The 12,965-nt window shown below is 41.6% G+C and overlaps 1 protein-coding gene across 1 annotated transcript in view; it reads right to left on the bottom strand.

The window, feature by feature from the left end:
* The window catches only part of mctp2a (multiple C2 domains, transmembrane 2a), a 919,923-nt gene that overhangs the window by 124,836 nt on the left and 782,122 nt on the right, over window positions 1-12,965 (bottom strand). The window lies entirely within an intron of this gene.

The raw sequence follows: 12,965 nt of genomic DNA, 5'->3' as shown, positions 1-12,965 counted from the left end.
CTTAACATTTCAATCTCTCTCATTGTATCTGCTTTGTGAAAGATGAAGATCTATACATTTAAAAAAATGTAATCACTAAACAAGAGCAGCGTTAATCAACATATGAGACCCGATTCAGGAAGGTAAGCATAAGACTCACTTTCTTACTTCATAGGAGAGACAATTTAAATAAATAAAAAATTCATTAAAACGCTTCTTTGTTGTTGCAGAACTTCCTTCTTGAACATGTGAACTTTCATGTGCCTTATTAACAAAGTGCCTTAATAACAAACTCGTATGTGATCTGTAAATATTTCTGTTTAAAATCAATACAAATGTGTGTTTCCCTCTTTCTACCATCAATAAAACCAACAGAACATATGTATTCACAGATGTATCAGAGGGGGGAAAAGTGTGGGTTACTGACCATTGCTTGTGAACTGGTGTGTGCTCCCATATATAGGCTAGTGAGCAGCAAATGTCTACGCATGATATTGAATAATACACAGTTGCTTAATCAAGCCCTCTTTACTGATAACATTTTTTTCTGAGTAGAAYTTCAACAGCTAATCATAAAGCTTGCGTCTGCTGTCCATGTAGATGATAAACGGTGTCTATGGGATGGAGAGGCTCATGTGCAGAGCGAAGCAATGCAAAGGGGGGAACCCAGGTGTTGGAGTGTTTTTCCTGCCTCTGCGAAGAGGAAGGGTGGGGGAGCGAGGACAGATGACCTACAGAGGGTTCAGAGGCAGGGGCCAGGCACTGGAGACCTTCACAGTCTGCCTCAGGGGAACACAGACACTACTTATCTCTTCCTACGCTTTTACTTATTTTTATGCTCTTCCACAGTCTTGCTTTCATTTCCCTTTTCCTCCCAGTTCAGGAGAACAACGATTGTAGCATTATTTCCTACTTAAAAGTGTTGTATTAAATATGCTGGCAAGCATTTTAAGASAGGAGATAGTTTGTGTTTGTTGTTTTTAATGTATCCTCATCTACAGTAATGCATCATTCTTATAATGCATTATAAACCTACAGTATATTGTGTAATGTTTTTTTTATGCAGTCTGCCCCCTTTTCAGGAAAAAGAAAAAAAAGAAGTTTACTGGAACATACACACATACCCCCCTCCCACACACACACCTATTATGAAATGAATGGCTCTGTACAATGTTCTTCTTGCTATTCCACTGTTTAGTTTAAGAGTATAGTCAGTTCTGCTTCTCTGCTTTTGTAGCAACCGTAGCAGATTTAATCCCTTTACAGTATATGACAGGCCTGCCCTCACCTTGCCCAGCACTTAAAGAAGTAATCTCTCAAAAAGTCGCCTTTCAATTAAAGCCTGTGTGAATGTGCGTCCATGCAGAGGAGAGTGCTGTATGCTGGGGAAGAATGGGCCCATTCCTGATGTAAATGCAGAGATGCATATCAGTGTTAATCCATTGCTTTGTAGTCAAAGCCATATCCAAAGTCTGTCTAATTTCCCTCGCCCTCCCTTTTGCAGCCAGAAGTGTATCGATCGGCAGTAATTGAAGTGTACTTGATAATCCGCAAGGCAACAGGGGAGAGGGACACCCTCATCTCTCACATCGATGCACAGAGAATGGGGTTGTGGGGTTGTGTGTGTTTGACTGTGAGTGTGTGGCGGAGGGGAGCTCTCTAAGGTATGGGCGGGTAGAGCAACACCCCCTTCACCGTTTCTTCTCAGCTGATTAAACTCATTGAGAGYCAGACGAGTGGAACAAATAGATATAAAGGTTTGCCTGGCAGCTTACAGCCATTCAGATTTCTTCATTGAAACAGACAGAGCCTAGTCTCCAAGGCCTGTTTTATACTGACATTACGCCGCTGGAGTGCCTGTTTCTGAAATGAACCATACATTATGCATCACACACTCTAAGATATCTCAGGTGGAAACTTTAAGAGTGTTTAATTGGCTTATATGGTTAGATACCTTTCTTGGACCAGTGATCACTAAAAATGCATGTTAAAACTTTACACTGCTGTATGATGAAATACATGCCGTACACATCATAGACAGAATGCACAATACCTTATATGTCTGAATGAACAATACCTTATACGTCTAAATGAACAATGTACACAATGTACAGGGACATCATATGACTGATCCAGTCAATCTGCTGATGTCAAAACCCGCTCAAGATTTGACAATATATGAGCCGAATCCGAGTCCTTTCCCCCTCCAAATATTTACTATATTCGTCAAGTTGGTGAGTTTCCTCCTTCTGAAAGGATTATGGGTGGGTTCAGTGGGTGGGACCCTCCAGGCCATGTGGACTAAGGAGGAGTTTTAGTCATAGGTCAAAGTAAAAACTGAGGTCACCCAAGAGGTGAGAGAAAATGAGGATGCTTCATAGGGTTTAAGAAGGGAAAGACCCCATACCATTCATGACAAGAATTAGAGGCCAAGAATGTTCAATACAAAGAGGTATACAGGAGATTCCCAGATAAATTTAGAAAAATATGCCTCCTGTGCCAGTATATGATACCAAATATATATTTTTAAACATAAGTCTTGAAAAAAAGAGGCATAGTGGTGAAATAGCTTGAGTAGGGCTTGGAAAATGCGCTCAAATCTTGAATTGCTCTGGATAGCGATAACAGCCTTTAATCAAGAGTTATTGATATATCAACATCTATGTAGAGCCTGGTTGTGAGGTCAGGTGAAAAGGATACCTTTTTAGGACCCTTCATCACTCTTCCATAAACATTATCACACTGTCAAATGTGTTAAACGGCATACGTTTTTGTTCATGAAGGATTCAATTTGAGAATTTTTATTTTTATTTATAAATGACTTTGATGAGCAATACCATATAATGAAATAATTTATATATATATATATATATGTTAAACATCAATGAAAGCACAATTGGTATTCTATGTAAATGTAATTCAATAATTTCATTGGCATGACCATAAGGCACGCTGAAAGTGCCAGGGTCCCTACAGGAGGGGTTAGGGGTATCATATTTGTAATCAGTATGCTTCAGCCTGCTCTGTCTCTCGTTCTCTCTCTCTCTCTCTCKCTCGCTCKCWCGCWCGCACGCACGCACGCACGCACGCACGCAGGCACAGTGGCTCACTGACATAGAGCGCCTGCCCTGCAGAGAAAATAAGAAATAACCATAACTCGTCTCTCCGTCGGCTTGCCCTGTGTGACCCCTGTTTTAAGTGGGCAGCAGGTAATTGCTGAGGCAGTGTTGCCCATCAGCCTACAACTCCATGTGTGTCATCTCTATTTATTATATTCTGCACGCTCCTCAGGCCTTGGTAATCCATTTCACAAGGATACAGGGCTGATATCAGCTGCCATGCGCATTATGAGGCGAGCCCTCCTCTTATCAAGTGCAGAATTGCCTGCTAGAGGTCAGGAACAGATAACCAGGGGTGTAAACCCCCCAGACAGAGGTGGGAAGGGGATGTTGAGAGGGGGTACAAAGAACAAAACACACAGCAAGGAAAAGGTTACGACCCTTGTAAGGTGCCTCTTGTTATGGCTGACCTTCAGAATTTCATCATCAGCGCTCCTGACTGCTTAATAATTCGGAGGCACCGGTCTCATCTCGCTCTTGAGGCAGGCGGGGCGAGCCTGCAGACGCCCCCTCTCTGATTATCTCCCGGCACTATTTGCAGACCTTTATAGACCGGCAACAACTCCATCAATCACAGGGTCTACCTCCCTACTCCTTAGGCTGCCTCATGTCCCCTATCTCCCACCACACCAATGCTGGGCTAATATTGTTGTGTCTGAAGAAACAGCTCTGTGCTTGTACACATTTGGCCAGAATAGAGCGGATTCTGTCTCCAAAGTGTTGGGTTTTTATGATTCATATCTATCATGTTTGGGGGGACAGGGAATACATACGGACCACATAGGTCCCATGTTTGTAGAAAGCAATATATACAGTAAATATACAGTATATACTACACTACATGATCAAAAGTATGTGGACAGTATGAACATCTAATTMCAAAATCATGGGCATTAATATGGAGTTGGTCCCCCCTTTGCTGCTATAACAGCCTCCACTCTTCTRGGAAGGYTTTCCACWAGATGTTGGAACGTTGCTGCGGGGACTTGCTTCCATTCAGCCACAAGAGCATTAGTGAGGTTCGGCACTGATGTTGGGCGATTAGGCCTGGCTCGCAGTCTACGTTCCAATTCATCCTAAAGTTGTTCGATGGGGTTGAGGTCAGGGCTCTGTGCAGGCCAGAAAAATTATTCCACACCGATCGCGACAAACCATTTCTTTATAGACCTYGCTTTGTGCACAGGGGAATTGTCATGCTGAAAGAGGAAAGGGCCTTCCCTAAACTGTTGCCACTTAGTTGGAAGCACAGAATCATTTAAAATGTCATTGTATGCTGTAGCGTTAAGATTTCCCTTCACTGGAACTAAGGGGCCWAGCCCGAACCATAAAAAACAGCCCCAGACCATTATTCCTCCTCCACCAAACTTTACTGTTGGCACTATACATTGGGGCAGGTAGCGTCTTCTCGGACAAGACCCAAATCCCCATTATTCGCATGAAGAGGAGACCCCGATTCACGGGGCGCAGATCCAGGTGCTTGGTGAGAATTTGTCGGCGAGTGGATAACCCGCCTTTACCATCCATCCTACTGGAGAACATGCAATCACTGGAGAATAAACTGGATTAGCTCCGTTCGAGACTATCGTACCAACAGGACATTAAAAACTGTAATATCTTATGTTTCACCGAGTCGTGGCTGAACGAGGACATGGATAATATACAGTTGGCTGGGTTTTCCGTGCATGGGGTGGTGGTCTGTGTATATTTGTCTACAACAGCTGGTGCGCAATCTCTAATATTTAGGAAGTATCGAGGTTTTGCTCTCCTGAGGTAGAGTACCTCATGATAAGCTGTAGACCACACTATTTACAAAGAGAGTTTCCATCACAGGAGGTTGGTGGCATCGGGTTCGTGGTAATGACTGCCGGATCAGTGGAATGGTATCAAATACATCAAACACATGGTTTCCAGGTGTTACACCACTCCAACCGATGTATATACAGTATAGTGTATATTGTCCTATAGTGGACTCATTTAGTTTTGGTTCTCACCCAATGTGCAATACACTGTTTGGGAATTACCCTGTTGTCAAGTAGTAAAAGCATAGTAAAGATGTAATGTGGTTGCAACATCCTCAGTAAACATTAATTATTTGGGAGTCTGTCTGTATACTCAGCCCAGAATCCCACACAGGCAGCTGTGTGTATTTGCCAAAGGGATTGGGTCTTTGGTGTATATACTTTTGATACTCAATGTAGGAATTGTGGTACAGAAACATACAGTAATGGCATTCATTAGAAACCAGGACATTAAAAACAGCCATATTCAAGTAGAGAAGTGTGCAGAAATCAACAATAGTACTACAGTAGATTAGGCTGGCACGGTAATTGTACTATTATGGATGAAGACTGTGATTGTGATGAAAATAAAATAACCGTCATAACAAACTGGAAAAAAATTAGGTCAACGAACTTTACCCAATACCAGTAAAGTAAAAGTAAGCCTGGTTCACATCTTACATTTACATTTAAGTCATTTAGCTGACGCTCTTATCCAGAGCGACTTACAAATTGGAAAGTTCATACATATTCATCCTGGTMCCCCCGTGGGGAATGAACCCACAACCCTGGCGTTGCAAGCGCCATGCTCTACCAACTGAGCCACACGGGACCATCTTAAAGCCAATATAAGGAGAGAAGAGAGGAGCCAAAACTAGCCAGCTTTAGAATTTTGTGTTGTGGAGCAAACAGCTGACTGAAGACAGTCGGGCATTCAAAAAGACAAGATGTGCAGTTGAGTTAGTTTCTGATTCCTAGTACGACACATATGAAGTCAGGAGCGAAGGAGAAAAGGTTTTAAATGTTTTGTTTTGCTATTCGAATAGTTATAACGATGACAATGGTAATTTGGCTGACAAATAACTGTCATCCAGAATTCAATGACCGTCACAGGCCTAACAGTATCCTTGGATCAGGACCAAGGTATTAGCACTACTGATGTCTTTGACCTGGAAAAGCTGCGAGGTCAGCTGTTGGCGGGGGTAAGGGATGGGTAAGCCAGACACCTGTCCAAAACAATAGACAGGTGACCATGACCACACATCTCATTTGAGAGACTTGATTAGTGTTTTTTACTCCTTCCCCCAACATCCCTGGGCATGTGCAGTCTACATCCGCTCCATCATTAAGCCTCTACCCATGGGTTAAGAACCCAGCCATATGGTGTTGCTAGCAGAGTGTGCAGAGGCTCAGGGACGGCCATGATCTGATGAATCTTTCTCAGAAAATGTTTTTTTTCTGTGATGACATTACAGTTAGCCAGCTGGACTGAACCAGACTTTCCCTGTATGAGAATGCATGTGTGTGTTTATGTGTATGTTTCTGTGTGTGTTTCTGTGTGTGTTTCTGTGTGTGTTTATGTGTGTGTTTCTGTGTGAGCAATTTTATCTGAAGAAAGCCAAGCAATAGTTTCACTTTTCAGATTTTCGAAAATGCATTATCAATCAGGCAGATACACATTGCCCCAGCCGTGTTGACAAATGTATGTTTAACTATAATCAAAACTATTCGTGACTTTCAAATGATGTGTCTATTTAGACCAGTGGTAGAACTTTAAGGGAGGGATTGTAACATGATTCAATTCAATACATATAAGTCGTGTGGAGGCTGAAAGGTTGCCCTTGGAGTCGTTAAAGGCATGTTCAATAGCTGCAACAACAATAGTTGCCCGTTTCACAGTTAAGACATAGCGAGTTGTCTGGCAACGTGTTTAGTATTCGGCAAGCAGAGCGTATCGCGCACGAAGATAAAAGGGAAAATGTCTACTCTGAGGCTCAGACAATCCAAAAGAAGCTATCAAGTCCCCAACATAACTATGACTTTACTGATAGAAAGGAGATACTATCAGCATGCACAGGCTAAATCCATGTTGATACCGATACTATTTTTTTAGGCAGAGAGCAGTTTGTAAGACCTTTAGTGCATTAAAAAACAAACACAACACAGATATCTAGCATTGTAGGTAATGTATGCGAGGTTATGTGATGATGTTTATGCTTGAGCCAGAGGAGGGATGTTCTGACAGATCACAATTCTAATGAAATTAATCAGCTGCATGATAAAACACTTTTCCGTTTTGGTGGGGGGTGTGGGAATGGGGGGGGGTCAAATTGGCTAATAGAAGAGCTTCTTGACAAGTCCTGTTTAATGTTGGAAACATCTGATTTCACACAGGGCATCTATCTAAACAGTTAAAGCAGATCAGACATGACTTGACTCGTTTTATCCCCTCATAATATTATTGTGCTATTTAAAGCAACCTACTAACCAAAAACAGGATGAAACCAACTGTGGTCAGATAAACATGAGCTCATTCGCTCTGGAGAGATATGAACAATTGTAATATTTAAACCCAACCAGAGGACAAAGAGTCAGTAATTTRAATCTTCATTTATGATCTATGCAAAGGCTGATTAATCAATGGGGAAATCATGATCTGAGCTACGGTGGGATGGTTTGCAATTGTTATTGCCCCTGTTATTGCCCCAGTCTAGAGAATATTGACAATATCCTTAGTTATATTTTAKTATAATAATAACGCTAACTTGGTAAGGTAAGGTTGATTTCGGCAGGTTACACTTTCACCAAGCAATCTCTTGTAAAGTTCACAGAGTCCATGCATTCTAGCCCCCCACTCATCACCCCACTCAGCACACACAGGAACATACTTTCATGTATTCTAATAGACCTTGAGGCCTCTTGACTGTTTAATTTTGCCCTTTTGTGTGTTGGAGGGTACAAGGCGAGGGGGGTAGAGGGACCTATGGGAGGCATTTAGCAGTCATTTCAACAGACCAAACTCTATTGCAGATGGGAATTATTAATTTGTATCTGCTTTTCTTCAGCTCTACCACTTATCAATGGAGAGAAAGTATCATTCTATTTCATTTTTGTGTTTCTGAAGTCCCTGGGCTTCGGGCATAGACTGATCCAGGGTCGTGAGTGTTAAATGTCAAGCCTTGTAGTGAGCTGTCAAAGAACAGAATAGTCCTTGGATGATTGATGACTGGAGAGCCTGAAACCAAAACCCTCCAATTGCAAATGCTACCTTGCGTCAGTCGTCTTACCCCCCCACCTTCTCACCCTGATACTTGTTCACTATTCAAGGTCAGTTTGCACACCCTGACACCCCAACTTACTGACATCTCTCTCGGCTTCTGGACACACCTACCAGCTTCATTTTCACACRATATTAAACCGTTTAATCCCAATAAAAGGGAGAAGAAAAAGTCAAAAGGGCCCTATATTCCATTGTGCTTTTTTCTCATTTTGGCTAGTTCTGCACCTTGCTAGCTTCTCTCTGTAGACTGAGACTCAAGCCCTGGCATTCGCAGTCATTCAAGATGGGGGTTGGGAGAATGCAAGGGGTGGGTGTGTAGGGGGTACAGAATAACTTTGAGCTCTCAAATCAGATGACAAGATTATTAATGGCCCAGGGTATATCATATCTGGTTACATGCATATTCATTGTGGATCTGTACAGATGGGACTGCTGGCTGTGAAAACTTTCTGCTGTCTTCAATGATGAGGTCAATTTGTTTCCAGCTCTGCATTGTAATGGTTTACAGCAGACAGTTTACAGGACAGTTTCAGTTCTACTTATTATTAATTTATACATTTCTGTAGGGCATGTTATAACAATTTATTTCTCTGACACAATTTGAAAATTGTGAAAAAACAAAAAGAGACAATGAAAGTTATTGAGCTGACAAATCTGGCTTATGTTTGTTGTAAGTTTTTAGTTTAGACCGATAGCATTTGTAGCCTAAGAGGTTACACGCCCCAAAACATTGTACTACAATGTTATTACTGCTTGCGCGTCCTATGAAACCCAATGCAATGCAATGACCCTCCTCAGATGCCAGCCAGTGACAGTTTAATTGCGGAGCACTTCTGATTAAGAGATCTCTGTGAACACAGTTGTGATCAAAGTCTGTCATAGCATTACAATAGTTTCATTTGTTTGCCCTGGCAGGGACATGCATCGTGCTCACTGGCTGGTTAATCAGAGGGCCTCTCTATCGTCTTCATCAGGTTCTCCTGTGGTCCCACAGAATGTACAGCGAGAGAGTGTGTTCTGCTCACATTACTTTATCTTCCTCTCCCCCACTGCCTCTCACTCTAGTCTCTGAGATACTATCGAAGCCCTGAAAGCGCAACCCATTCAGCAGATCAAAGAAGGCTCTTTCAAACCTCAACATGGTAATTACAATTAATTTACATGTAAGTGGTATTTAGACTTCATTAACATTGAAGAAAGGAAAACATATTGTACAAAATGCATATATATCCTGTTAGCCGCCCCCCCCGCTCTGCATTGTGGGTGGCTAAGCGGAAAGGGTTATGAAACCAGAGCTTTGGAAAAGCACAACACCTGCCAATCTGACCTGCAGTGACAAGCCATACTCTCATCACTCGCATTAACAACACAGATAAACATAAAGCTAAATACCAGGCCATACTCTGTTAACTTTTATGTGTTTAGGAATGATTGGGTTTTTGCTTCACTACACAARAGGGATCAAAGTACCTGGGAGGGACATCAGAGGCCTAGTCTCCCAATGGAGATGCTCCTCTATTTCCTTTTAAGTCCAATGCATATTTAAATGTCACTGTTCCCTCCCAAAGCTATCTAAAACGTTGGTAATACGTTGGTGACGTATTTAAACAGAGGAGGGAATTTATAGCATGAGATAAACTTGTCTAAGCAGGGGACTTGTAAAACTGCTTTTGAACAATTTGACCTTATATACCCACACTGTCTGTGCAGTCTCTGTTTMCGGCACATCATGTTTTACACTGCACAAACGGTTTACAAAATGAAGGCCCTATTATCAAACTATGGATTTTAATCTAAAATGTATGGCTTAGACTAGAGGAGTTGGTGACATGCAACAAAAAGTAGGACTAGAGCACCAGTAAAGCGTTTGTTAATGTTGTATAATTATTTGTCAATTATGAGTACATTTACAAAAACGGCTATGATTATATTTTTACTAAAACATAATATAAAATAGATATAGTCCTACACACTTCCTTAAAAAAAATGATTTGAAGAAAAATGAATCAATGTAAGTTTCATATAATTTTGGGATCATTTAAACAGTGTGTGTGTATTGTTCTCCTTACTGAGTGTAAAAACAATTAAATATATATTTTTTAATAGCTGAAAACAAGATTTAAACACATTTGAATTCGAGGTCCTTAAAAAGCAGAGGATGCAGTCTGACGTCTGCAAATGTTTGTTTGCCACACCGCTCACTGGTGTTGGACATCCTGACAATCTCTTCTTTTACCTGCTCTTTCTGTAGTTTGCTAACTGGTGCCAGTGAGCAGTCAGGGATGTGTGTGGGCTCTACCTCCATGGCATTGGATGCACTTGCATAGAGTGCACTGGGCCTGAGTCCAAAAGTGCAGGGCTTGTGCTCTTGAAGAGTCAGGGTAAGAGGAGATTAACCCATGTGATCTGGCTGTTCTGGGAGAGATTTGACTGAGCTTGGTGCTGAGGTGCTGCAGAGGGCACTGCAGGCCGGAACAGGTTCCGCATGCTTATCTTTGGGCCCCACTGTTGACAAAACTCCCTCGATCGCAGATTGCTGAGAGTGGTGTAAAAAAACGTGTTTACAATTCGAGGAGGTCAAGGACTTGAGGACCGATAACTATTAACAGAATAACCCTGCCACACCCATTCACAAGAGGGGAAAACATATGGCTGCAAGTTTTGTTTGAAGCCACACATGACATCCAGAAAAAGAGAAAGCCCTGTAGTTGAGTGCCTAGACAAAGCTATACTATGGTATTCATAAATACCACATATAAATACACATAAATATGTATTTTAACTGTTTAGTGTACATAAAAACACCACATGCTAAAAACAATTGTGTTTGAATTAGTTTATAATTCTCCTAGTTTTTACACTTTCTCTCCTAGAAGTTTGTAAACATCTTTATGGAGGCCTAAAACTATTTATTCTAGTGGGCTACCGTTACCGCACAATGTTGTTTGCATGCTTTTTGATTGGAGTACTTGATGTCACTAAAATGTATACCTTCAAATACAAATTTAAAACATTACATTTGAACTAAATTCAGAAGATGGAATTGGCTTTGGATTCACCTGTACTGTAACGCTTGTCGTCTGGAGGAGAAGAGGAGGACCAATGCGCAGGGTGTTCATATTCTTTAATTGAAATACGTAACACTAAACCAAAACAACAAACACGACAAACTAACAGTCCAGAAAGGTGAAACAAACACTAAACCGGAAACAACCACCCACAAACACAGGTGGGAACAGGCTACCTAAATATTATTTTTTTATTTTTTTATTTATTTCACCTTTATTTAACCAGGTAGGCAAATTGAGAACACGTTCTCATTTACAATTGCGACCTGGCCAAGATAAAGCAAAGCAGTTCGACACATACAACAACACATAGTTACACATGGAGTAAAACAAACATACAGTCAATAATACAGTGAAAAATAAGTCTATATACAATGTGAGCAAGTGAGGTGAGATAAAGGAGGTGAAGGCAAACAAAATATATAAAATATATAAATAAATAAATAAATAAAAATATAAAAAAGGCCATGGTGGCGAAGTAAATACAATATAGCAAGTWAAAAAAAAACACTGGAATGGTTGGTTTGCAGTGGAAGAAAGTGTAAAGTAGAGATAGAAATAATGGGGTGCAAAGGAGCAAAATAAATAAATAAATACAGTAGGTAAAGAGGTAGTTGTTTGGGCTAAATTATAGATGGGCTATGTACAGGTGCAGTAATCTACGCCTTTCCATTCTTTTCTCCCAAATACAGTCAGCTGATGTTCTGAAAGAGCTGCAAAATCTGGACCCTCTACAGAATCAGCCGGGCTAGATAATCTGGACCCTTTCTTTCTAAACAACAACATACTAGCTGAAATTGTTGCCCCTAATTCCACTAGCCTTTTCCCCCAACACTCTACTTCGTGTCGTCGAGATCCCAAAGATTGGAAAGCAGCTGCGGTTTACTCCTCCCATTTCCAAAGGGGGGACACTCGTTGTACCCTAACAGGCTACAGACCTATAATCTATCCTACCTTTGCCTTTCTAAGGTCTTTGAAAGCCAAGTCACAAACAGATTACGACCATTTTCGAATCCATCCATACCTTCTCCGCTATGCAATCTGGTTTCAGAGCTGGTCATGGGTGCACCTCAAGCCACGCTCAAGGTCATAAACGATATATTAACCGTTCATCGATAGGAAACAGTACTGTGCAGCCGTATTCATTGACCTGGCCAAGGCTTTTGACTCTGTCAATCACCACATCCTCTCGGCAGACTCGACAGCCTTGGTTTCTCTAATGATTGCCTCGCCTGGTTACCAACTACTTCTCTGATCGAGTTCAGTGTGTCAAATCGGAGGGTCTGTTGTCCGGGCCTCTGGCAGTCTCTATGGGGGTGCCACAGGGTTCAATTCTTGGACCGACTCTCTTCTCTGTATACATCAATGATGTTGCTCTTGCTGCTGGTGATTCTCTGATCCACCTCTACGCAGACGACACTATTCTGTATACTTCTGGCCCTTCTTTTGACACTGTGTTAACACCCTCCAGCGAGCTTCAATGCCGTACAGCCTCTCCTTCCGTGGCCTCCAATTGCTCTTAAATACAAGTAAACTAAATGCATGCTCTTCAACCGATCGCTGCCTGCACCTGCCCGCCTGTCCAACATCACTACTCTAGACGGTTCTGACTTAGAATATGTGGACAACTACAAATACCTAGGTGTCTGGTTAGACTGTAAACTCTCCTTCCAGACTCACATCAAACATCTCCAATCCAAAGTTAAATCTAGAATTGGCTTCCTATTCCGCAACAAAGCAT

This window comes from Salvelinus sp. IW2-2015, linkage group LG26, assembly GCF_002910315.2.
Source record: "Salvelinus sp. IW2-2015 linkage group LG26, ASM291031v2, whole genome shotgun sequence".
NCBI lineage: Eukaryota > Metazoa > Chordata > Actinopteri > Salmoniformes > Salmonidae > Salvelinus > Salvelinus sp. IW2-2015.
The sequence above is the reverse complement of the archived record's forward strand: the minus strand, read 5'-3'. Positions and strand labels throughout refer to the sequence as shown.